Consider the following 25,821-nt stretch of genomic DNA (forward strand, 5'->3'; position numbering starts at 1 on the left):
CTTGGCTTTTGTCTCGCAAAGCCAAGAGGGAAACAGTCAGATTTATAACAGCTCCTCCCAACTCCCCCCTTGCCTCTATAAAAGAGTGTTCCTCTCTTTTGTTCTCCAGACATGCCCACGGTTTTTTCCGTAGCTTGCATGTACCGAGTTGCCATTCTCTGCTATGCCTGAATTAAACCCATTTTGCTGGTCAGATAACTGGCAATTTTATTTTTAAGGTTAACCACATGACATAATAGATCCCTTTCTTGTTAAGTGAGTTTGAGTTGGGTTTCTTGACACTTGGAACAGAAAGGGTCCTGCCTCATACTGTAACTGACCATCCAGTCTTCCACGGACCACAACCTGGCTTGGGTCCGAGGACTCCTCTGCAACGTTCACCACTGATTGACTTTCTGGGTCTAAATCTGATGAACCCTTTTGGATCTTTACCTTCCTGGATCTATTTATTGAGTTTGATGCTATTTATGATTCTTTTCTTGAACTTCTTCTCCATTGACTTTTAAGAGACACTGGCTTTTTTTGGGGGGGGGGTGGTTGTTCCTACTTTTTTGTTTCTCCTTAATTTATTTTCCAGACAGTGCTTTTCTCTAAAATGATTTGCTCCCAGTGTTATGCTCTTGACCTTCTTATTGTCCTCACGAGACAACTTCTCCCTGGTTGACACTGTTCACGGCAGAAGCTTCGGGATCTTTAGACTCTCAACTTCTAGACTCATATAGTCCACTGCCAACTGGAGGTCTCCTCTCAACTTGCCTCAGATACCCTCAAAAGTAACATCTCAAATCCAATCTTGTCATTTACCCACCCAACTATGCCCTTCTTCTTTTGCTCCAATCAAAGTGACTGGTACCACATTTAAGCATTTGTCTTGGTTAGGAATCTGAGTATCATCACTGGCTCTTCCTGTTCTTTATCTTTTCATCAAATTCTGTCAATTATATTACACAAATATTTCTCAAATCTGTAGCTGCATATCTTACTGCTTTTGCCTTAGTTTGGTCCAGGACGATACAGGCTCTGCATCGCAGGACTCCGGGAGCATCCAGGTAACCTCATGGTGAATGGAGTCTGATGGTAATGGCCCTGATTTAGGCCCTCATAACTTCTGACTTGCCTTTCTGCTACTTCTTTCTGATGTTCTCCTCACCTCCAGACTTGTTTCTCTTAAACCCTCTCTCCAAGTGGGACAAAAGATTTCTTCTTTTTTAAAGATTTTATTTATTTTAGATAGAGAGAGAGCACATGTGCTCAAGAGCTGGGGGAAAAGCAGAGGGAAAGAGAAAGAGAATCTCAAGCAGACTCTGCACTGAGTGTGGAGCCTGAGGCAGGGCTCTATCTCACGACCCTGAGATCATGACCTGAGCCAAAATCAAGAGTCCGACTCTTAACTGACTGAGCTACCCAGGCGCCCAGCAAAAGATTTCTTCTAAATGAAAATGAGTGTATATTAATTTTCTGCTACAAATTTTACTGCTTGCCTTATTTTTCTACTTTAATCTTTTACCAGTTCAACTCTCTTTCTGTGCTTTTGTCTTATCAAATATTTGAATTTCCCCAAGTGTGCCATGCTTTCTTCTGCCCCATGCATTTGCATATATGCCCCTGGTGGTTTGAAAATTCATCCTTCCATCTTGCTAACTTATTTATCTACCTTCCAGATTCAGTTAGGATTAATGTCCCAGACCATCCCAGTCTGAGTTGGTAAATTTTCCTATCTTTGTCTTATAATCACACCTTACATTTATCTCTATAATGGCATACAACACACCCTGTTGAAATATGTACTTACTTATCAGTCTTGTCCATTAGATATAAATTCCTTGAGGGAAGACATCTTGTGTTATTTATCTGAGTTATTTATTCTCAGGTCTTGGTATGTCACTTGGTGCATATTAAATGCTCAATAATTCTAAGAAAATGGTAAAAAGTAAAACAATTTTTGGCATCTGGCATCCAGCCAGTCCAGTCACATATGTTGTGAATATATATATGAAATTATATATATATCTGACAAAAGTCATACAATTTAAAGATCAAAATATAAACAAAGTTAAAATTTGGAGTAATATTTAGGTATAACCTTAAAGTAGATGAGATATTCTTAAACATGGCATGAAACTCAGAGTTCATAAAAGAGAAAGATAAATGAAAAAGATAAATGTATTTGGCTACATAACAATTCAACATTTTTGCATGGCAAAAGATACCATAAATTACGTCAAAGACAAATGATAGATTTGGAGCAAATATGTGCAACACATATGATTGATTATATAATGAGCTCCTATAGATCAATCTATAGGATCTATAGGATCCCCCCCAAACCACAACAAACCACAAACAGTTCAATGGCATAATGGAAAAAATATGAAATAAGAAATTCATAAAACATATAATCTAAATGATCGATAAACATGAAAAGATACTAATTTCTAGTAGTAAAGAAAATTCAAATTTAAGTAAATATGCAATAACATTATTAATGTACCCCATAATCTTCACCCTCTCTCCTAAATAAAAAGGAATCTGAAACTAACAGCCTGGTTTTTACTTTTTGCACCTTTTTCTGTTCCCAAAACTATATGCAGAGTATGATTACAATTACATAGCATTTTCTTGTTGATTTTTTTTAGTCATAATGATTTATTCAGTATTTCATATTATCTTTTGAATTGAAGTATAGTTAATGTACAATATTATATTAGTTTCAGTGATTCAACATTTATAAACATTACAAAACGATCACCACTGTAAGTCTAATTACCATCCGTCACCATACAAAGTTATTACAATATTATCGACTATCTTCCATCCCCCTGATTTATTTATTTTATAACTGAAAATTTGTACCTCTGTATCCCCTTCATCTATTTGATGTACGTCCCCACCTCCTCATGTCTGGCAACCACCAGTTTGTCTCTGGGTTTATGAGTCCGTTTCTGTTTTGTTTTGTTTGTTTTGAAATCATACCATATTTGTCTTTCTCTGTCTGATATTTGTTTTTGTAAAAATGGTAAGCATTTCTCTGCTGCTTGATAATATATAAGGAACATCCATTCAGGTGAATAATATATGCATGATTCATTATTTTGATAATCTGCATAATAATCTATTGAATGGATATGCTATAATACATTCAAATTTTTGTTCATTTATTGGACAGGGAGAAAAATAAGTAGTATACAAAAAATAAGAATTAGATTGACATTAGGGGTGCTTGGGTGGCTCAGTCGGTTGATCAACCGGCTCTTGATTTCAGCTCAGGTCATGATCTTGAAATCGTGGGATCCCGCCGTCTGGCTCCACACACAACAGGGAGTCTTCTTTTTTTTTTTTTTTTTTAAAGATTTTATTTCTTTATTTGAGAGATACAGCGAGAGAGGGAACACAAGCAAGGGGAGTGGGAGAGGGAGAAGCAGGCTTCCTGCTGAGCAGGGCCCGATGCGGGGCTCGATCCCAGGACCCTGGGACCATGACCTGAGCCGAAGGCAGACGCTTAACGACTGAGCCACCCAGGCGCCCCAACAGGGAGTCTTCTTGTCCTTCTCCCTCTGCTCCACCCACCACCCCATTCTCTCTCTCAAATAAATGGATAAATAAAATCTTTTTAAAAAATGAAAACACAGGGGTGCTTGGCTCAGTCATTAGGCGTCTGCCTTCGGCTCAGGTCATGATCTCAGGGTCCTGGGATCGAGCCCCGCATCAGGCTCCCTGCTCCGCAGGAAGCCTGCTTCTCCCTCTCCCACTCCCCCTCCTTGTGTTCCCTCTCTCGCTGTGTCTCTCTCTGTCAAATAAATAAATAAAATCTTTTTTAAAAATTTAAAAATGAAACACATTAAAAAAAAAAGACTTTAAACTATTCATATATGTCTCCTAGAAATTCTACTGATCTGTCTTTAGCCTAAAGATTTAATTAGGTGGAGAAGCAAAGCTTTGTCAACAAAGATAAACACAGCATTATATGTAACAAAGAAAAGCCAAAATAAATAAATAAATAAATCAACAACAGGGAAATTGTTAAATTAATTGTAGATGATTTATGAGGTGGCACATGCATCTTCTAAAAGTCATATTTTTAAAGACTGTGTAATGCCATGAAGAATGCTCAGGGTACAATATTAATGGTAAAAACAAAACAAAACCAAAAAACCCATGGGTTTCCTGGTAAAATACTTTGTAGCCTAGAAGTTTGTTACTGTAATATCTACCTACACTTAGTTATATAACTAAACAAACCATCACAGAACACTAGGATCAACCGCCAACTTACAAAAACTAGATATTCAAGAAGAAGGTGTTGGAAAAGTTCATTGCATATGAAGGGACATTGGTGTTTCTGCAGAGAACAAGAGGGCCCCTTTCACTCAATGCAGTTTGTTCTGTTAATCTGTCAGCCAGCTGGAATTGCATACCAATGTTCCCGGTGTGGTGTTACAGCACACAGAATAAGCTGTCACGGTCTTGAAGGAATTGAATGTGCAATGTCAGAAATACAGAGGAGTATGTCACCAACTAAAATAGGTCATCAGAGTTCTTACAAACATGCATTGAGTGAAAGGCAGAATCATAGTTAAGCTGGTGGCTTGAACATCAAATGACACTCTTGATGTGGGACCCACATAACTTCTAAAATCTTCCCACAGGTTACCATTATCCTCCCCTAACTTTGCACTCATTCCCACCTGGGGCTCTCCCACTATCATATGGTCATATTATGCTATACCCCCCATTTTGGCTTCCCTTCCTACTTCCACCCAAAGATAAGGGCTCTGTGTGTAATGAAGCCATCTGTAGACAGATCCAAAGGATTGGCCTATATGGGGGGTCTGGGATATGCCCATGTGTGTGTGCATTTGTGGGAACTGAAAAGCTCTTCTGATGCTTAAATGCCTCAACAAGAAGACTAGCAAGTGGAGTAGGGAGGGGAGGCTGAGCTCAGGGGGAATGTTCTGGAGGAGGATGGAGGACAGAAGGGATGCGTTGAACCCAACTTTTTTCTTTTCCCCTAGGCAAAGAACTTTATTAACCTTGTTTCAAACTTTATTCCCAGTCTTCTTCAGCTTAATTAGCTGCAAAGAGTGAATTGTGTGTAAGCAAAAACTGAAAATAGCTGCAGCATCCAAGGGGCTTGGCTTAAAAACATTAGAGATCTAGATTTTATCAGATCCATGAACAAAATTCTAAAAAGCGGTCATAATATAAAATAGCAGCTCCCAGTAACTTCTTCAAGTTTTATCTTCTTCAGGAGTTGACTCAATTCAGTTTGCTTCATCCTTGGAAGCTTCCTCTGAATTCTCCAAAAGATCTGGAACTTCATCATCAACCTCTCTGGTAGCAAGTGTGCTTCTCCATCCACAGGTTGCATGGGCAGAGCTTCAGCCAGTCTCCTTCAACTAGTCAGACGGTCTGCACCAAGTTGGTTTAAGACCCTGGGTAGCATTTCTGTCAGCTGCTCTGTCTCCGCGTGGCTTGTGATGGTGGAAGTGTTCGCTGCCAGGGATGCCTGCACTTAGGCTTGTGAAAGTGGACCACTGTTCTTGGTTTGTGAACCTATTCACTTCTTCGGTACCAGAGATATTGTTTACCCCTAACTTCTTTAAGGAGAATTGAAGTGTTTGTTCATCTGCTGTAGCCGTTCTATGAACCCCCTTCTTCTTTCGGGGAGGGGTTCCTTTCCCACCAATGCACACTGGTCCTGGCAGTTGGGCAAGTTTCTCCTGGTTCACGATAGTTTCTTTCATCTTATTGGAGCTGAAATGGGACCATGCAGGGGGGGCGGGGGTGCACTAGGGTTGGCGCTCAGGGGTCTCAGGCAGACCAGCCGAGATTAGGTGCACACACATGCACTGAACCCAACTTTTATTTTTTTATTTTTATTTTTTTAAAGATTTTATATATTTATTTGTCACAGAGAGAGAGCGCGCACAAGCAGGGGGAGCGGCAGGCAGAGGGAGGAGCAGGCTCCCCGCTGAGCAAGGAGCCCAACGCAGGGCTCTATCCCAGGACCCTGGGATCATGACCTGAGCTGAAGGCAGATTCTTAACCAACTGAGCCAGGCGTCCCTGAACCCAGCTTTTAAATGTCTGTGCCTATGGGAGAGAACATCTGAGAATCTACAGAGGGGAACTGCAGCGGTCACAAAGCTCTCCTTCCATAAATCAGAGAAAGGTCGTTGGGACCCACATCCCAGGTTAAGGGTCTGACCTCTCCAGAAGGGCATCTCTTCTCCTAGGGAATACGGGTGGGAATATCCCCTCTAGGGCTAGGACTCTACAGTAGGAATTATCCTCTGCCTAGCTCACTCCCTGCCCCGCAAGATGCCGGGATGGTGCTGGGGGACCCTAAGGGTAAGTGACTTGTACTGATCATGACCATGTGTGGGTGACCAGACTGTGGCCACACATGACTCCTCACAGCCCAGCCCAGGGTGTGAGTGTGTATGCGTGTGTATGTGTGTGTGTGTGTGCTCACACTTTTCCAAGGACTCGGTTCTGGCCCTGAGTTGTTATTCTTTGAGTCCTAGGTCTTTATCAGAGGAAATGTTAATTTTTGTCCTCTTCTTCCTTTGTTTTTTTTTTATTCCTAAGGATAAAAGGCCAAATCTCTAGTCCAGGCTATAGCCATCAATAGCCATTGCCCAAGGCACTTCTGAGCCAGCTACTCTTATTTTCAGAAGCCCCTGGCTTTCCTCTACTCAGAACACAAAGTCATAAGGTTTCCATAAGGATTCTGCTGTGACGGAGAGAAAGCTTAAAGAACTCCTTCCAGAGTTCTATTGATGCCTTTGTCTAGGAACTTTGCCACTTCGGATCTAAGATCAGTCCAGTTTTCAAACAATTCACCCAATTGTTTTTAGAGTGCAATTTATTCAAAGTTACCAAATTTTACTATTCTAACTTTAATGTGTTGCCATTTGAAGATTGGTCTTTCAAAGTTATCTGTGGTGTTATAGGACATTTTTTTTTTTAAAGACAGGATTTTTGTATTATAAAAGCAATGCTTAATCTTAAAAAAAGATTAGCCTTCAAAATAAAATAAGATGAAAATTGAGAAGGAGGCAAGCCATAGGAGACACAGAACTCTAGGAAACAAACTGAGGGTTGCTGGAGAGGAGGTGGGCGGGGGTATGGGGTAACTGGGTGATGGGCATTAAGGAGGGCACGTGATGTAATGAGCACTGGGTGTTGTATGCAACTGATGAATCACTAAATTGTACCTCTGAAACTAATGAAAAAAGAAATACCTGAAGAAAATTAGTTTTGATGTTTTGGTAAATTTCATTTCATATCTTTTTTATGTCCTTCTTTCTACTTTGACTTTATCTGCTATTCATTTAGGAGCTTCTTGGGTTGAAAAGATACTTTTGTAATTTTCAGTCTTTCTTAAATGATTTCTGATTACTCTATATAAATTTGTATATCTGTGTGTTTTTTCTGAGTATTGCTTTGACTGTATCCAATACACTTAAAAAGTTCTGGCATATTCTCATTGTTCATCTCTAAAAATTTATAATATGTGTTTGAATTTCCTTTTTAACTAAAGAATTTTTAATGAGGGTATTTTGACAAAAATTGTTTTGCTGTCCAATACAGTAGCTACTAGCCACACGTGGCTAATGAACACTTGAAATACGGTTAGTCCAAATAGAGATAGGATTTAAGTGTAGAATATACACTAATTTCGAAGAGTCGGTATGAAAAATTAATTATTTTTATATTGATTACATATTTAAATGGTAACACTTTGGATGTATTTGGTTAAATAAAACATTAAATTTCACCTGTGTTTTTTGTTCTGTAGCTATCAGAAAAATTTAAATTATGTACATGTTTGCATTTGTGGATCACATTATATTTTTATCCAATCGCAATATAGACTTATTTTTTTCATTTGAACTGTTAATTTTGGTGTGTTAAATTCGTCTGCTAAGATTGGGATTTGACAGCTTTGCCGTTACACTGCTAGGTTCCCAAAAGATTCATAACATATTACCTTGGTGGAGTGTACCTTTTATCAATATAAAAAACTATCCTTATTTGCCCCTTTTTAATGCTTTTTGCCTTGAATTCTGTTTTTCTCTGATTCTAACATTTCTACATTTGCTTTCTTTTGATTAGCATTTTACATAGTATCTTTCTGTATTCCTTTATTTTCAAATGTCCTGCATCATTTTGTTTTAGGTATATCTTTTGTAAACTGCACGCAATTATTTTTTAAATACAATTTGAAAGACTCTTCTTTTAAATATATTAATTCATTTGCCTTTGTTGTGATTATTAACCTATTACAACTGGTTCCTGAACACTTTTGTGTTTCTGATTACAAGGGTATTGTTCTCTCTTCCCTGACTTCTGATTTATTGGATCAGTGGCCTTCTGTTTTTCTCATCCTTACTCACATTGGGTTTGACACCTTTGCTCTTGGCTGCCTGGCAGCGGGGCAGAGACTGGAGAAGAGGCATCCCTCCAGTGCAGCATCTGCAGAGAGTCACCCTGACCACTGTCCCCTCCTGCTGCCTCCTGTGTCTCCTGCTTCCTGGCTCGGATCACCATAACCAGTCCTGCATTTTGACAGAGTCCTGTCTTCCAGGACTTGGGACTATGGTTCCATCTTTAAGATGGCTCCTCATTCCTCACAAATTCTGGTTCATCAAGAACACCACTTCATATTTATGCGTGCCACCATTGATTTTGTTAATCTTAAAAAGAAAACTGCCAGTTGTTTTTATCAGCAACAATGGGTTTATTCCTGTAACAGCAGAGAATTGCAATTTGGGAAATGCGAGCTACTGCAAAGCCATTGGCAAGTCAGGAGAACAAAAGAGAGGAACACTCCTTTATAGAGGAAAGGTGGGGGTAGTTGGGAGCAGGTCCGAGTATCCTGGCTTCTCATTGGCTGAGTTGTGACTGTCTCTCATTGGCTGGGCTGTTGCTGGGGAGAAGAAAACCTTTCTTCCTCCTTGTGGGGTTGTAAGGAAGTATAGACTTACAAGGTTAAGTCTCTTCCGGTTGGAGTCTGTAATGAACAGTGAGTGGTAGGGATGACAGTTCCCCCTTCTGGCCTCCTGACTCCACTTCAGTGAGGTTTTCTTTTATTAATTCTCCCAGTTTTCTTTTTCTTTTTCTTTCTTTTTTCTCTTAATCTTCTTCATAAAATCTAGTGATTTAGTGTGGAGAGACAAGAAGAAATATGGCTTAATTTATCATCTTCATCTCACTATGATGTATTTACTTTCTGCTTTTTTTCCCTATATGTATTTTTTATCTTAATATAATTTTAGTCCAATATTTGCATACATAATTTTGTGTCCTGATTTTCCACTTAGCATTTTAAGTTAAGTATTTTCCTCATATTATTATATCTATTTAAAAACTTTGTTTAAGGGATGCCTGGGTGGCTCAGTCAGTTAAGCAGCTGACTCATAGTTCAGGTCAGGTCATGATCTCAGGGTTGTGGAATTGAGATCCTTTTCAGGCTTTGTGCTCAGTGTGGAGTCTACTTGAGATTCTCTCTCCCTCTCTCTCTGCCCCTCCCCCCACTCACTCGCACATACGCTCTCAAATAAATAAATAAATAAATAAAATCTTTAAAAACAAGCAAAAAACCCTTTGTTTTAAATGCTTGTATAATATCCCATTAAGGAAAAATATCCACCATTTCCCTGTTTTTAGAAATTTAGGTTATTTTCATTTTTTGCTGTTAAAAATTGATAAAGTTACTAGCTATATTTTATATTTTGAACTGTAGTCTTGAGTGGGGTGTTGAGGTTCTTACAATTGTGAGCAAAAAGTTTAAGTCATTCCAGACTTACTCTAATTTTTTTTTTTTAAGATTTTATTTATTTATTTGACAGAGAGAGACACAGTGAGAGAGGGAACAGAAGCAGGGGGAGTGGGAGAGGGAGAAGCAGGCTTCCCGCGGAGCAGGGAGCCCGATGCGGGGCTCGATCCCAGGACTCTGGGATCATGACCTGAGCCAAAGGCAGGTGCTTAACGACTGAGCCACCCAGGTACCCCCAGACTTACTCTAATTTTAACAATTAGACAATATATATGTGTGCTTAGAGCATACAGGTTTCTCTGTGCTATTGCAGTTCTTTTAGATGATATGTCACTGAACACCAGAAGACTAGAACAACTCTTCAATAGGCATAGATCTGGATTTAGGGTATAGTATTCTATCTATGTGGATGCCCACGGATACTGATATAGTATTCTCTGTTTCAAAACTCTGAGAAAGGTAAGTTATAGCAAAGTTGGCCACAGTTTCTGGACCACGTCTCATATATTGTCCTGGTCTGACAAATGTTCTATATCTGTACTATTCAATAGGAAAGTCATTAATCACATGTGGCTACCTTAAGTTGAGAACTGCTGTTAAGTGTAAAATACACATTGGAGTTCAAAGACTTGGTATGAAAAAAAGTAAAATGTATCATTAGTAACTTTTTACATTAATTACTTGTTGAAATGATAATATGTGGCTCACATTATAAGTTCCATTGGACGGCGTTGTACTATCTCATGCCATTTTGGATCAGGGATGTATGAAACCATGGATACAGCTGTTTCTTACCTTGCCTTGCTGTAACACTCTATTATTGATTTCCTGAGACTCCCCGTCCACATAGTCTATGTCACCTGCATAAGCAGCAGCTAGACTTTAACTTGAGCATTTGAGAATCTGAGAATCTAAAGATCATGATTTCCCTCCTGCTTTCGACTTCTTAGCATTCCTGCTTGCTGAAGGTCAGGGCAGGAACTTAGTGGGTACTGATGTTAGGTACTAAGGAGCATTCTTAATCTTTTTATTCCCTTAGGGTAAACAAGTTTTGTGTTGTTTTTTTTTAAGATTTTTAAAATTCATTTAGTCATGAGAGACAGAGATAGAGGGAGGCAGCAGGCAGAGAGAGAAGCAGGCTCCCCGCAGAACAGGGAGCCAGATACGGAACTCGATCCCAGGGCCCTGGGATCATGACCTGAACAGAAGGCAGACACTTAACCAACTGAACCACCCAGGCACCCCTAGGTAAACAAGTTTGAAATAACTTTGAAATTGAGAGCTTTAGATTAAAAATGCACAAATGAGTAAAGCTCTTGAGTAGGAACATATAGATTGACCATTCATCCACTCATTCATTCAACAAATATTTATTGAGTACTTACTGTGGGTCAGTCTCTGTTCTTGGCACTTGAGACACATCAGTGAACAAAACAAAGATCAGTGCTCTCTTGAAGTTTACTTTCTAGCAGGTGATATGGACAATAAACAGGAAACATTATAAATAAGTAAATTAAATAGTATGTTGGAAGTATAGTATGGTGGAAAAGAAAAAGTAAAGCGGTTTAAGAGGGATCCAGAGTGCTGGAAGGAGAGGAGGAGTAGAGAGTGGCCAGGTTTGGCTTCATTGGGAAGTGACACTTAAGCAAAGACTTGCAGAAAGGGAAGGTGATAAGTGTGCAGATATCTGGGGGAACAGCATTTCAGGCAGAGGGAACAGTCAATGCAGAAGCCTTAAGGCAGGAGTATGTTCAGCATGTTTGAAGAACACAAGGCCAGTGTGGCTGGGAAGAGGATAGCGATGAGGCCAGAGAAGTAAGGGGGCAGCACAGATCATTTAGAGCTTTCTAGAACATGGTAAGGATTTGGACTTTGCTATTGTGTGAATGTTGGTTCACGTGTTGAAATTGATATGTTAAAATGAACCCCGAGTTGATGCTATTAGGAGGTCCGGCCTTTGGGAGGTGCTCAGGTCACGAGGGTAGAGCCCTCACAAATGGGATTAGTGCCCTTATGAAAGAGGCCTGAGAAAGCTCCCATATCCCTTCCATCATGTGAGGTTATAGCAAGAAAAAGCTATGAACCAGCAAGCCAGCCCTTACCAGACACCGAATTTGTCAGCACCTTGATCTTGTTGGGCTTCCCAGCCTCCAGATGGTGAGAAATAAATTTTTTGTTGTTTAGAAGCCACTGGTCAATGATAATTTTGTTACAACAGTCCAAGTGGACTAAGGCAGGTTTCTACTCTGAATGATAAAAACTCCAAGTTTTTGTTTTTTTTTTAAGATTTTATTTTTATTTATTTGTCAGAAAGACAGAGAGTGGGGCGCCTGGGTGGCTCAGTCATTAAGCATCTGCCTTCGGCTCAGGTCATGATCCCAGGGTCCTGGGATCCAGCCCCGCGTGGGGATCCCTGCTCAGCGGGAAGCCTGCTTCTCCCTCTCCCACTCCCCCTGCTTGTGTTCCTGCTCTCGCTGTCTCTCTCTCTATCAAAAAAAAAAAAAAACCTTAGAAAGACAGAGAGCGAAAACGAACAGGTGGAACTGCAGGCAGAGGGAGAAGCAGACTCCCCGCTGAGCAGGGAGCCCGACGCAGGACTCCAATCCCAGGATGCTGGGATCATGACCTGAGCCGAAGGCTTAACCGACTGAGCCACCCAGGAGTCCCCAAACTGCAAGTTTTTAAGAAAAAGAATCACTGCTCTAGCTGAAGTGTTTAAGGATTACTCAGACCGCTATGTTGAGGCGAGACTTTAGGCAGGGCAGGATGGAAGCAGGGAGAGGGCTGGTACTGGCTCACACTAGGTGGTGACAATATTACGCTTTGATTTATAGAGAAGGATAGAATCAGTAGGATTTCCTGACAGAGTGGAGGGGAGGTATGAGACAGAGAGGCTGGTGACATCCCAACTGGCACCTTATGAGAAACGCTGAGCCAGAACCACCCAGGTTGGCCACTCCTGAATTCCCAACCCATAGAAACTCCGAGATAATAAATGGTCATTGTCCGAAGTCACCAAATATTGGAGTATTTTGTTATGTAGCAATTAGATAACTAATACAGCCTTCAAACCAAACTCCTCCTGTTTTCCCCAAACCTGTTCCAACAGCAGCCCTCTCTACCTCAGATGATGGTAACTTCATCCTTCCAATTGCCCAGGCTTCAGACTTTGGAGTCATTCTTTTTTTTTTTTTTTTAAGATTTATGTATTTATTTGATAGAGTGGGGGGGGGAGGGGCAGAGGAAGAGGGAGAGAGAGAATCTCAAGCAGACTCCCTGCTGAGCATAGAGCCGCATGCGGGGCTCTATCCCACAACCCTGACATCATGACCTGAGCCTAAATCAAGAGCCAGCCACCCAACGGACTGAGCCACCCAGGTGCCCTTGGAGTCATTCTTGAGTCCTTTCTTTGTAGCTGGCATCTAAGGGGGGCAGACATGTAGAGGTGAGTCCTTAACCTGCAGGATCTATGTTAACTCCAGTTAGTGTCAAAAGTGGATTGAATTGTTGGAAACCCAGTTGGTGTCAGAGAACTGGAAAATTGCTGTGGGAAATGACAAGTATTTGGTTTTGGAAAAAAACCACACGTTCGGTGTCAGAAAACATCGCACATTTCCCCCTGGGAGAAGGGGGAGTCCCTGGTCCCAGCTGGCTCTTTGTCCAGGCAGCCAAGAGTGAGGCCCCACGACCATTTTCAAACAATGAACTTATTACACTACAAGTATAACTCTCCACTTGGGCAGGGTTCTCAAGAGTGCTGTAAAAGACTGGGACAGACCCCCCAGAATACGGAAGAAAATTAAACTGTTATAAAAGATGGACAATAGAAGAAGAGTGATTAGCCACTTCTATTAACTGGGACCTAGAATGAATTTTGAGTATGATGATTTGTCATTTATCCCACTGAAGGAGATCTGTGCTTTCCTGACAAGAATCATGCCTTAGTCTGTTCAAGTTGCTATAACAAAATACCATAAACTGGACTGATTAACGACAGCAGAAATTTATTTCTCACCATCCTGGGGGCTGCAAGTCTGAGATCGGGTGCCAGCGTGGTTGGCCACCAGTGAGGGCCTGCCTACAGATTGCAGACTGCTGGCGTCTTGTATCCTCAGAGAGCAGAGAGGGGAAGCAAGCTCTCTCGTGACTCTTATGAGGGCACTGACCCCATTCGTGAGAGCTCTACCCTTAGGACCTCATCTAATCCTAATCACCTCCCAAAGGCCCTACATCCTAATCCCATCACATTGCGGGTAGGTTTCAACCTATGACTTGTGGCCGACACAAACATTCGGCCCACAGCACCCATCCGTCTGTTCTAGCTGCTGCACGTTCTCACCTCACCATTCCACAAGTGAACAGTGTGTGGAGGGCCCCACAACCCTCTCCGCCGAAACACATCCTCGTCTTGCTCAAACCTCTTCCTGCATAGGGCATTCCCCGCCCTCCATTCCAGGGGGACCACGCTCAGTCCTTACATTAGACAGCTGGACATCTGACTACTTATTGTCATGTTGTCATTAATCACTTCCTGTGGGATCATTTTCCAAAATGAAACCATACATGTCCCGAGGGCAGAGAGAAGCCTTACATGTTTTCTGTCCCCAGGGACCACCTGTTGAATTGCACAGACCAAAGGCTGAGCACAAGCCTGGCTTATTAAGAGGCAGGAGTGAAAGGTACAAAAGAGTAGATGCTTCATCAAACAAACGAACAGTTTAAATAGATTTTAGAAATATCAATCCACCCTTTTAATGAATTTTTATAATAATTTTCTTTTATAGATTGTTTTACCCACAAGTGTTCTACAGGTCAAAGGTAAGTGACTTCTTAGGGTATGAGGATAGAAAGATCATTTGTGGGGCTTCAGGAAAGGTCAACCCAAGGACTCCACAGCCAGAAGTGAGAGGAAATATTGAACCTGAATTCTGACTGGCCTCGGGCTGAGCCAGTGTTCCTCCCCTTATGGCTTTGAGAGCTTGACCCTCAGTAGCCTCATCTTTGAAATGAGAGTGAAAATAACAGTGTCTGCCTCACAGGAAAAAGAAGATGAAAGAAGACAGTGCATGTGGAATGCTTTAGTACGGCCCCTTCCACAGAAACGCTCGATAGAAGGGGGCTATTATCATCCTTATTACTGTTTTTCGATCTTCTCCAGAAGGCAGGGGATGCTGGGAGGATAGGAGGCAGAACCAGGCTGCATTAGGAGGGAGACTTGTTTTGAGATGAGGCTGTGAGAAGCCTGACAAACTCCCAGTGGGATTTTGGAGCAGATGGGCCTGAGCTGTTCCTACGGGAGGGCCTGGGGTTAATGGGGGGAGAGCGCTGGAGGGCTGCCTGGCGGAGTAACCCTCGGAAAGTCTCCAAGCCAGAGGGGAGCCGCTGGGCATTGTCTAGACTGGATGAGAGCCATCTGAGAGGAGGGGATAACGCGGCCCACGAGGCCCTAATAGTGAAGACACGTCTGGGGTCCAGGGTGAGGTGAGGACTAAGGGCAGAGGAGGTTGCCATAAACTGAGGAGAAAATGAAGACTAGGGCTATGGTGGTGGCTGAACAACATAAAGGGAGGGACAGAGACTAGACATAAGCAGAAACAAGGAACGTGGTCAGGTAATGGATAAGGGAGGCAAGGAATGGAGAAGTGAGTTCTGCTCCTTGCATGGGACTTTGGTGATTTTTGTTTGTTTAAGCAGGCCCCATACCCAGCGTGGAGCCCAATGCGGGGCTCGAACTCACAACCCTGAGATCAAGACCTGAGCTGAGATCAAGAGTTGGATGCTTAACCCACTGAGTCACCCCAGCCCACCTGACTTTGGTGATCTTCTAAACAAGAACCACTTTGGTGTGACCATGTTTGCTGTGATGATGGAGTGGCCCACTGAGAAATGGGAGGCTGGTCTGGGGAAGGGGTTGAGGAAAACTCTGCATATTCCCTGGCAGACTGAAGTGATGTTAGGACAGCCAGTGGAGATACGACAGAGACACCACCATGAAGAACCCACGGACCCATAGCTTCCACCGTGCCAGTTGTCTTCCCAGGGTTGGGTTCAGCAAGAGGGAGGCCTGGCAATTGGCACCATGCTTGGGGCTGTGTCATGGCCTTTAGGGGTCTTCTTTGCTCCTTGGCCCCTCTCCCAGTGAGAATGCATAGCAGCAGGGCAGACAGGAGTGGTGCGCTGGCTGATAAAATGTCTGTGATCACTGGGCCCGCAGAGGCATGAGTAAATGGGAGTCCCCGGCTGGCATGTGCCAGAGTGGGCTCTGCCATCAATTCCCTTCTCCCACATCCTGCCCGATCCCCCATCCCACTACCCAGCTCTGGTAATTATGATCTTTCTAAGGGTGAGCTTCTGTCATTAAACTCTCCTATTTTCCTTTTTTTTTTTTTTAAGATTTTATTTATTTATTGGAGAGAGACAGATACAGCAAGGGAGAGTACGAGCGGGGAGGAGAGGGAGAAGCTTCACTGGGGGCTTCACTGGGGCCCCAGGCTGATTTCTCTCACCCTAAGACTTTACTCTGAGAGAAAAATGGACAGTGCCAAGTTCCCTTGCTGGTTCCCTTGCTGAGCAGGGAGCCCTACGCAGGACTCGATCCCAGGATCCTGGGATCATGACCTGAGCCGAAGAGAGACACTTAACTGACTGAGCCACCCAGGCGCCCTAAACTCTCCTATTTTCCAGGAGCAAAGTAAGAAGGTGGAGAGAGCAGGTGCTTTGGACTCAGACCTGGGTTTGAATATGGGCTCCAAATTTATTTACTGGTGCAGTGTGTGGCTTTATGGAACCACTCCTGTAAAATATGATGGATAATAATGCCTTTATGGTAGAATGCATAATAGGACAATGTGAAGGCCTGGTACATCGGAGTGCTCAGTAAATGTTAGTTCGCCTTTCCTGCTCAAAAGATTTGGAGGCTGGGACACTGGGGATGTATTAAGATCTGGCTCCCAGGAGGAGGGTGGGGAGGGGCTTCGCCATCGCGCGGCGCCTGGCCCGGGACGGGGCCCATGTAGTCATCAGCAGCTGGAAGCAGCAGAACGTGGACCGGGCAGTGGCCGCGCTGCAGGGGGAGGGGCTGAGCGTGGCGGGCACCGTGTGCCACGTGGGGAAGGCCGAGGACCAGGAGCGGCTGGTGGCCACGGTGAGGGGCCACAGGGGGTGTGGGGGCTGAGAAGAGAACATACAGACCCAGCCCAGGGGAGGAGGGCTCGAAGTTAAAATGCTACTCTCCTTAACATATTTTTGAATATTTACTATGTGCCAGGCATATACTAACACCCTGTCACATTAGTATGTGAGGCACTCGATGTTGTTATAACAGCTTTATGGTGGGAAACAGACCTGGAGAGGTTAAGTGGTAGGGATAATTTTGAACCAGGATCTGCCTGGCTCCCAAACGCACATTCCTAACCACAGCTGTGGCTCTGCCCTGGGGGACCCTGCAGGGACATACACTCAAAGCCCAGTGATGCCGGGCTAACACCCGTGACAGGGGCAGATCTGTGGGCTCCAACAAGGAGATACCAGGCTGGGGAGCCCATCGTGGCCACTGTGGGAGTGGGAACTGGCCAGATATGTTTTCCAGAGAAGAGACTCCAGGTATATGGGGCTTGGAGAGTGACGATTTTCGGAAACGAGGGAGGGCTAAGCAGAGGGGTCTGCCTGGAAGTACAAAGGGGGAGAGAAGAGAGCCCAACAGGGCTGGGAGCACTGAGCTCAGGTCAAGTGCAGGGCTGTGACTTGGCACTGTCCATTTTTCTCTCAGAGTAAAGTCTTAGGGTGAGAGAAATCAGCCTGGGGCTCCAGTGAAGCCTCCAGAAATGCTGCTGCGTATTCTAGGACCATCCCGCAGGGAGCCTTCCCAGATGACTGTGAAGGGAAGGAGAAGGTTTCTGGCCCACGGCGTCGATTCTTCCTCGCCCTCTGTGCTGCCTCTGCCTCCCGAGGCCCTGGAGCACTGTGGGGGTGTCGGCTTCCTGTGTGCGACACTGAGGTCAGTGCCCTGGTGGGCAGCACGCTGGAGGCCATGAGCAGGTGTGGGACAAGGTGAGGCCCGGGGAGCACGAAGCTGTGAGGTTCTCCCGGCCTCCCATCCCTACTCATGGGAACACCTGCATGTGTTCTCAGCGGCCACCCGTGTACCTTCAGGCCACAGCCCCTGGTTCCATGGGGTGAAGCCACCTGGGTCGGTCCTATTGGACTGGAGCCCTACTGGAGCCCTACTCCAAGCCCCAGAGCTGAGGGGCCACACCCTGCCGTGGCCCAGAGCTTCTCTGCTGGCTCAGGGTTCTGAGGCCGTCCCAGTCTGGACTCACGGGCACCCACTCTGATCCCTTCCGGCCGGCTGTCCCAGGGGAACCTCACCTGTCCTCAGACACAGCTGAGAAGAGGGACCCCATCCAGACTTGCCGTCTCTGCTGGAACCCACCAACCATTCTCGGGGCTCCTGTTGCCCCTGCTGTCCTGAAGGCCCCCTGAGAGGGCTCGGCACAGTCCTGACCCGCCCCCTCTCCTGACCCTGTCGGCAGAGATGGGTCCGTGGCCAGGGTGAGCCATTCCCTCCTCGTGGAGTCTTCCGCTGACCAGCTCCTGCCATCTGTCCTTGCAGACCCTGCCCCACCTTCTCTGTTCGGTTCTCACGTTCCCTGGCCTTCCTGGCTCAGCTCCGTGCTCACCCTCCCCAGCCCAGCCTCCAGCTTCTATAGGACCCTCACATTTCAGCATCACCCCTGAACAGTGCCCCACACGGAGCTGGTGTTTACTCAATGTGAGTTCTCACTCTCCTTACGAACGCAGACACCACAGCACCAGCTTTCATAGCGTCCTTTCCCGATACTATTTTTTTTTTTTTAAAGATTTTATTTATTTATTTGAGAGAGAGAGAATGAGAGAGAGAGAAAGCACATGAGAGGGGGGAGGGTCAGAGGGAGAAGCAGACCCCCCGCTGAGCAGGGAGCCCGATGTGGGACTCGATCCCGGGACTCCAGGATCATGACCTGAGCTGAAGGCAGTCGCTTAACCAACTGAGCCACCCAGGCACCCTCCCGATACTATTTTTATTGCTGTGCTTTTCTGGTGGGCGACGGGCCCTGTGGAGAATCTGTGCAGCGAATGACAGTGAGCGGGTTCTTAGGCTAAGGATTGGGCAGAGCAGGCCCCTCAGACCCCTTCTCCTCCTCCAGCCTGGGGCCACACAGAGAAGAGCAGTGCACACCCCCAGCTCCCCTCCAAAGCCGCTAGGGCCTATGGGACTGTAGGCCAGCAGAGGTGCCGGGGTCCCTGACAGCTGCCCACTGCCCCTGTTCTGATTTCAGGTCTCAGCCATGAAGGCGAAGGCCCAGGCTTGCTGCTGAGCGAGCTGCTGCCCTCCGCGGAGAAGAGAGGGTAAGGGCAGGGAGAGCCCCTGGTGTTGGGGTGACTGCCTTGTTCTGCCCTACGCCAATGGGACACTTGGAGAAGGGGCCCCTAAGCAGAATATCCCCAGGGCAGCAGGTAGGAGTGTGCTCTGGATGCCAGCCCTGTCTCCTGTCGCCTCCTGAACCACATCTGCAGGCTCCCTGGTCCCCGGGGATGTGGCCAACACAGTGAAAGCGCACATTGGGAGCGAATGTGGAAGGTGCATTCCAAACCCACAGAGGAGCCTCTGACATGCTCTGTCCTTGAGAATGGCAGAGGCAGCTGCAAGAGACAGGGGCCTCACGGGATAACCCAGAGGGCTGAACCCCTCCAGCGAGGCGGAAGAAGCCCCTCGGTCCCTCCCCCTCTCTCCAGCTTTCTCCCCCTTCTTGCTCTTCATCTCTTCCTGCGTCAGTCAGCAATCAGTTCCCGCTCGGGCTCTAGATGGTGGATTTGGAACTCAGGTGACTCTAGATGCATTTCCCTCCTATGGGAGTGGACTTCCCCGGGGCTGCTCTGACCCTGTACCTGGCTGGCTCCAGGCTCCCGGCTCTGTTCTCCAGAGATCTAGCTGCTGGTTAATCTGGTTCCAGCGAGTACTGGGGAGAGTGTGGCAGCACCGGCCCAGGTCCAACCTGCCTGGAGCCCCGGCACCGTCTGCACTCTCCCTTCTCTCCTTATGCCTCAGCTCTGCCTCCTCAGCCCTTGGAAGCCCATTTTCTGGAAGCATCTGGCTTCTCGGTTGTGCCTACCTTCCACCTGGTCACACCTGTCTGTCTCCTCACAGGGAAGGCCCTGTGGCGCCGATTGCCACGGCTGCTGCCCGCGCCCCTCAGTCAGTGGGGAGCGGGGAAAGGGCGGTGTGGTGTGGCATAGGGGAAGTGAGTATTGATCCTGTGTGATAATAAAATTCAAATGCACAGCATTGCACGCCATCCTGTCCGCATTTACAGTTATGCTCATTGCCTTTGTCTCATTCAGTGCCCACAACCCCACCGCGACCGCATCCAACTGTAAGGCTGTTCACTGTGCAAGGGCATCGAATCCAGAGACAAGTCAGGGCTGAAATCCAGCCCGTGCCCTGCTTGCCAAGCCTGGAGGAAGGAGAGGTCTCTAACGTTTGTATTCACCAAGCCAGGCTTCTGTGGGGCTGTATCAGCTCACTGGAGAGTTCTTTTTAAAATTCACACCAGGGGGCGGGGGGAATAAAAAAATTAGAATAAAATAGAATAGAATAAAATAAAAATAAAATAATAAAATAAAATAAAATTCACACCAGGGGGCAGCACAGGTCCTCCGTGTCCCTCCAGGACACCCCTGTGACTGTCGCACAGCGTCTACACTCCACGTGCCAGGGGAGGGAATGGAGACCGAAGTGGGCCAGTTCACGGTACAGCAGGGATCCGGCCTCGGGGCCTTTCAGTCTAGTTTCCGGACCTGGCACTGAAGCTCCTCTCTCTGGGTCAAGTGAGCATGGGCAGACGTGGCCTCTGCTTGCCTGACTTTTCTTTTTAAGCCCGGGCTTCCTCCATCTCCTGCTCAGATTTTGTTCCTAGGGGCAGAGTGGGAGACGCGTCTGGTCGGGGGCCCAGGAGGAAGCATGTCCCTCCTCTGGAGCTCAGGAGGGCTGGCCGGAGCCCCTCCTCCCACTTGCAGAGCACCCCTCCTTCCTAGATGCTGGCGGCCAGCACTACCAGCAAAATGCCCTGCTGCTCACCAAGTCCACGGCTGTGGAGCTGGCACCACATGGCATCCAGGTGACCTCCAGCCTCATGGTGAGGATTCAGGAGCTCCCAGGCCACCCACCCTGTGCGTTTCCCAGCCCAGCCACGCTCCCTGAGGCACGCACGCTCAGGCTGCCCACACTGACACCCAGGCCTGCAGACGCTGAGACCAGCCGCTTCTCACTTCTCAGTACAGAATCACCCACCTGCCAAGGGGCGGCCTCTCTTTTGCCCCTTGACAATCCTATCTGGTACTGACGCTCTGAATTTTTTCAGGTTGAAGGTAATCTGGCTTTGCAAAATTCTTTTAAAAATCTCTATGGATGGCAGTGGTAGGTGGTCTCCCCAGAGGAGACAGGACTGTCTGCCGCATCCTTGTCCATTGGCCCTTGCTCTTACTGTGTCTGCTGTCACACAGCCCGGGAGCTGGGGTCTGGAGGGTGGGAAGGGCCCCACTACATCCCCTGAGGTGCCTGGGAGGTGGGATCCAGGGGTGGAGGGTACGCTGGGCCTCCAGCCAAGTTAGCTGGGCCAGAGGTCAGAGTTCATTAGCACATGGGCCAAGACCTCTGTTCTGTCCTCCTTCTGTGGGGGCAGGGCAGTCAGAGAACTGCCGGGACTTTGCCCTTCCTCGGCTCTCCAGGCACCAGCTACATCATCGGGGGGACACTGTGGTGGCTGGCTTCTCCTCGATGCTCTGATGTCCCCCACCAGGCCTGGGGGCTGTCGCTCTGGGTGGATGCCCTGGGAACCAGATGGTGATTGGCTAGGAGAACAAAGTCCAGCTTCTAGGCACTGGTTGACAAACAGAATTCTGAGACAGCTCTAGCTTAGGGCATGATAGGTTATGGAACAGAGTTGCTCTGAGCAGTTACTGAGCTGAAATCTATTTGGTCTTTTTTTTTTTTTTTTAATTGGCCACAAACTTGTTTTGAAACTCTTCACCTTGGCCTCCTGTGAGGCTGGCACATACAAGCAGTGCTTTGCCTACAGATGCCATCCCTGTGGTCCACTTCCTCCACTGTACTCATCCCCTGGAGGTCCTTCCTCCATGTTTGTCACCAGAACTAGAGCATCCTGAGAAGCAGGAGAAGAGCGTTTTTTGCCTCAGGAGTTGGGGGGTGGGCGGGTAAAGGTCATGCCCAGTGGTCCAGGAGGTTGGCCAAGATCTCATCCCTCAGAAGGCTGGTAGCTCTAAGAGGAGATTCACCTGGTTGTCTCCCTCCCCACTTTCCCACCTGGGAGCCATAGAAATAATCCTGGATTAGGAATGGGCCATCCGCTGAGAGTCCCTTTCTGCCACTGTCTTAATCTCTCTGGGCCTCAGTGTCCTCAGCTGTCACATAAGGTGTTGGATTGATACCCCCCACGCCCTCTTCTCTGGCTTTCTGTGAGACTCAGTCAGTATTTCCTGATCCTCTAACCTCCGGGTCACAATGGTTTCAGTTCCAGCTCCCTCGGGCATGCGCCTCTCAGTCCTGCCACCTTGCAAGGTGATGGCCTCTCTCAGAACCAGGTTCCCGTCAGGGAGCAAATAACGTGAGGGAAATCTGGGGCCCTCAAAGGGCAGTGGCTCAGACCCGCGGCCTCACCACACATAGGGTTTGCCCCTCCGGCCCAGTCACTGTGACTCTCCAGCCCTTGTCCACCTCCTGCCCCGAGCTCACACCACCGGCTCTGCCACTTGGCGTCAGTGCTACCCATGACGCTTCCCTCACACCCCTCCCTTGGCTGGCCCAGTCCCTCAGGTCCCTCACTGTTTTCCCCAGTAGCTTTCTAAAACTGCCACCACTTCCCACAGCTTCACTTCTGTTCACTCTAAGCAATGACCTTGTTGCATACTTCACAGAGAGAAGGGTGACAATAAGATGCTAACACGTCGACTTTCTCCACTCTGTCCAGGGTGTACTGTCATTTGCTTCTCTTCTTCCCTGGAAGGCAAGGTGGAATAGGTGTATCTCTCCTCTCCCGGGGGCCCCTTCCATCTCCCCTGGGGATCTTACCCTCTCCCACCCCCACTGGGCACCTCCTTCCTCAAACCATCTTTTCCCTTCTCTATAGCTTTAAAGACAACGCAAAAGCATCCAACAAACTCAGACTCTCATATCTCTCCCAGAGCCGCTATAATGTTTCCCTCCTTCCTGTAGGAGTCCCTCTCTGCTGTGCCTCTGCAGGGTTTGTTTTTTTATTATCAATGCACATGCTGAGGTTTTATTTTCCTGCCTTTTTAGGCATTTAGGAATTTACTGTGCAGATCCTTGCTGCTCTCCCCATATTTAAATACTCAGTAGGCCTGTCTAGAGTTCTTTCCCAGTCACAGCCTCCACCCAGCCTCCACGCCCATTGCTCTCTCATTTTTTTTTTTTTCTCTTCTGTCTCAGAAATTGGCCATTTCTGCACCAGCTCTACAAGGTGGCCACTCTCCTGGGCTCCACCGCCTGCCCAATCACCTATTCTATCATTTTGGTCCTGCTCCAGGGAAGTTTTTCCTAGGTCTCTGGGGAGAGGGGGAGATGATATCTGCCATGAATTTCCTCTGTGGTTCTGGAAACAAGGTAGTGTCCATAAATGTTGCTTTCCAGATGACCTTCCAAGACATGCTCGTGATCCTTCTCAAGAGAATGTAAATCATGCTACCCCCTAGGGAGCTCACAAAGGAAATAGGTAGGCTCTCTCTGCCTGACGTTTTGGGGCCTCAGGGGTCCATCCCAGGGCTCCAACTAGGCAAAGAGGTTTCATCTCCTTTCCCCTGGTTGGTATCTCAAGGCTCATGAAAGGGCAGTCTATAATCCAGGGTCCCAGCCATGAAGCATTTGGTCACCATGGTTCTGAGTCATGCCTGAAACCGAGAAGTGGGAAATCCCACACCCACCTGGGGGGGCATCGGAATTTGCAATATTAGAATCCCTTTAGGATGGCCTCCAAAATATGGATCGGGATTTCCATGCTATCCATATGCCTATGTGTAGAAGAAGGGTCATAACAAGAGTCACAAATCGTTATTTCTTTGGCTTTGTCCCATCAGCTCCCAAGAAGCTCCATGGGCCTCACAGACTTTTGCAAGTGGGACCTTTCTTATCTTTTCTACACATTCTTGCTTCTCATAGAAGAGGACACTTTGTACAATAGTTCAGCCCTTTCAAAAGTGCTGGTGGGGAAAAACCCACCCTTCACTCCACTGCCTTATTACCTCTCCCTGTAGCCGGAGGAATAGCTAAACCGATGAGTGCACATTACTGACCGTGGCTTACACAAGCAAGGCAATGCACTGAGACGTGGCAGGTTCAAGTGACGTCTCTCGTCTCTAGCAAGCAGGGCTGGCTTCTGCTCTATCCATCCAGGTCCCTGCTCTGGGGGAAAAAAAGATGTTTTACCTGAAACTTGCTGGATACATCAAGTCAGCTCTACTCTGCCAGTTGCCTTCAATTTAGAGAGGAGGTGGGAGCAAGCTCGGTCTCCAAATCAGCACTAACAGTGTGAAGGTGACCTTGGCTTTGATTCTGTCTGTCTCCTTCCATATAATTCTCAGATGCTTAGAACCCACTGGGGAAGGAGATAAGTGACTGGCTCCTTCTGTGACTATCCTGTGTAGGAAACATTCCTCTTTCCTCCGTGACATGGTAAGAACTGTTTATTTATCTGTTTATTTATTATCACATTACTTTAAAATTTACATAACTTCATTTCTGTGATTCCCTTAAGTACTCAGGACTCTTTGGAGTTAGACTGGAGGAAAGTTAAGGACAGTGCCATGCAGGAGCACTGGGAAGTCAAGATTCTTCTAAGACTGCTTGTCCAACTGGGCTTGTTCACACTGGGCTTTTTAAACAATGATGGGTGAGTCTGCTTCCTTTAGGCCGGCCTCCTTGCTTTTCCAGAATTATACGGAAATCTGAATGTCTCGTTGTTTCGAACACAAGCTGTCCCGGCTCTATCTTGATTTTTCTGCCCCGTAAGGCAGCACGTGGAGAAGCTGTGGCTCTTGCCGTAAAAGACAATGAGATGCAATGAGTTGCAGAGACGTCGCACCGCCACGTATGAACACACGTGCTGAGCAGAGTGGGAGGCAGAGTGAAATCCGTATCACAGGATCATTTATGTCATAAAAAGGTACGCAATAAGAATGTACACAGATCAAGAGCTATAAATCGAGTCTATTAGAATGGAATCCTTTGATGGGAGGGAAATGGGAGTGGAAGTTGGGGAGTAAAAAAAAAAGGTAAATAAATAAGTAAAAGAACAGTGGAGCCCTGGACAGACCAGTGGGGAGAGCGCCCCCCGACGTCAGGAAAAGGAATGTTACCCCTCTCTTCCGCGGTTTAAAAAAGTTAGAGATGGAATAAACCCTGGGTCCTGGGATGGGACGGCACAGCCAAGTGAGGTCCCGAACATTGGAACTGTAGAACTTAGAACTCCTCCCCTCGGTCTCTCAGGAAGGAAGGATCTTGTTGCTGGGCTGTGGGGCCACTGCTGTAGCGTGAGGGTAAAGGGTGGACTTGCAGAACTCTGAAGCCAGAGGAGACAGACCGCTCCATGAGAGGAAGGCGGGGAGCTGCTGGAGAAATACAAGTAAATCTCCAGGAGTTGGAAAAAGTTTGTGGGGGAAGGGGAGAGAAGAGAGTCGCCTTCAGTTGGATATGTGAGAAAGTACTGATACGTAGACCAGACCGGGAAGGTTGCTGGGGGACCCGGAGAGCCAGTACATTTGCATAAGGAGCCCAGGAGCATTCTGGGAGGAGAGGAGTAAGACCCACATTCCTTCTTGATGGGTTTAAAATCAGGGTTCCCCAGGACAACTAGACCAAAGCCCAATAAAGCTTCTAGCATATAATATAGGCGAATGTGTTCATGATCTCCTAGTAGGGAAAGATTTCCCTAATGGGATAGAAGAATACCAGCCATACAGAAGAGTAAT

At 46.5% G+C, this 25,821-nt stretch overlaps 1 long non-coding RNA gene and 1 pseudogene across 2 annotated transcripts in view; one reads left to right on the plus strand and one right to left on the minus strand.

Annotated features, from left to right (window-relative positions):
• The first annotated feature begins 6,328 nt into the window (after positions 1–6,328).
• Positions 6,329–21,374, plus strand: LOC116632575 (annotated as a pseudogene).
• Positions 21,375–22,682: 1,308 nt separating this feature from the next.
• Positions 22,683–25,821, minus strand: part of LOC116632830 — a 140,406-nt gene continuing 137,267 nt past the window's right edge. The window contains exons 4-5 of one of the 2 annotated variants that reach the window (XR_004299505.1): positions 24,148–24,256; positions 22,683–22,837 (exon numbers count right to left, since the gene is read on the minus strand). This is a non-coding gene — a long non-coding RNA (uncharacterized LOC116632830). Of the gene's footprint in view, positions 22,838–24,147; positions 24,257–24,597; positions 24,957–25,821 lie in introns of those variants that run through there. The other variant, XR_004299506.1, reaches the window with a different exon arrangement.

Source organism: Phoca vitulina, unplaced genomic scaffold (assembly GCF_004348235.1).
Source record: "Phoca vitulina isolate PV1807 unplaced genomic scaffold, GSC_HSeal_1.0 scaffold7, whole genome shotgun sequence".
In the NCBI taxonomy this organism is placed as follows: domain Eukaryota; kingdom Metazoa; phylum Chordata; class Mammalia; order Carnivora; family Phocidae; genus Phoca; species Phoca vitulina.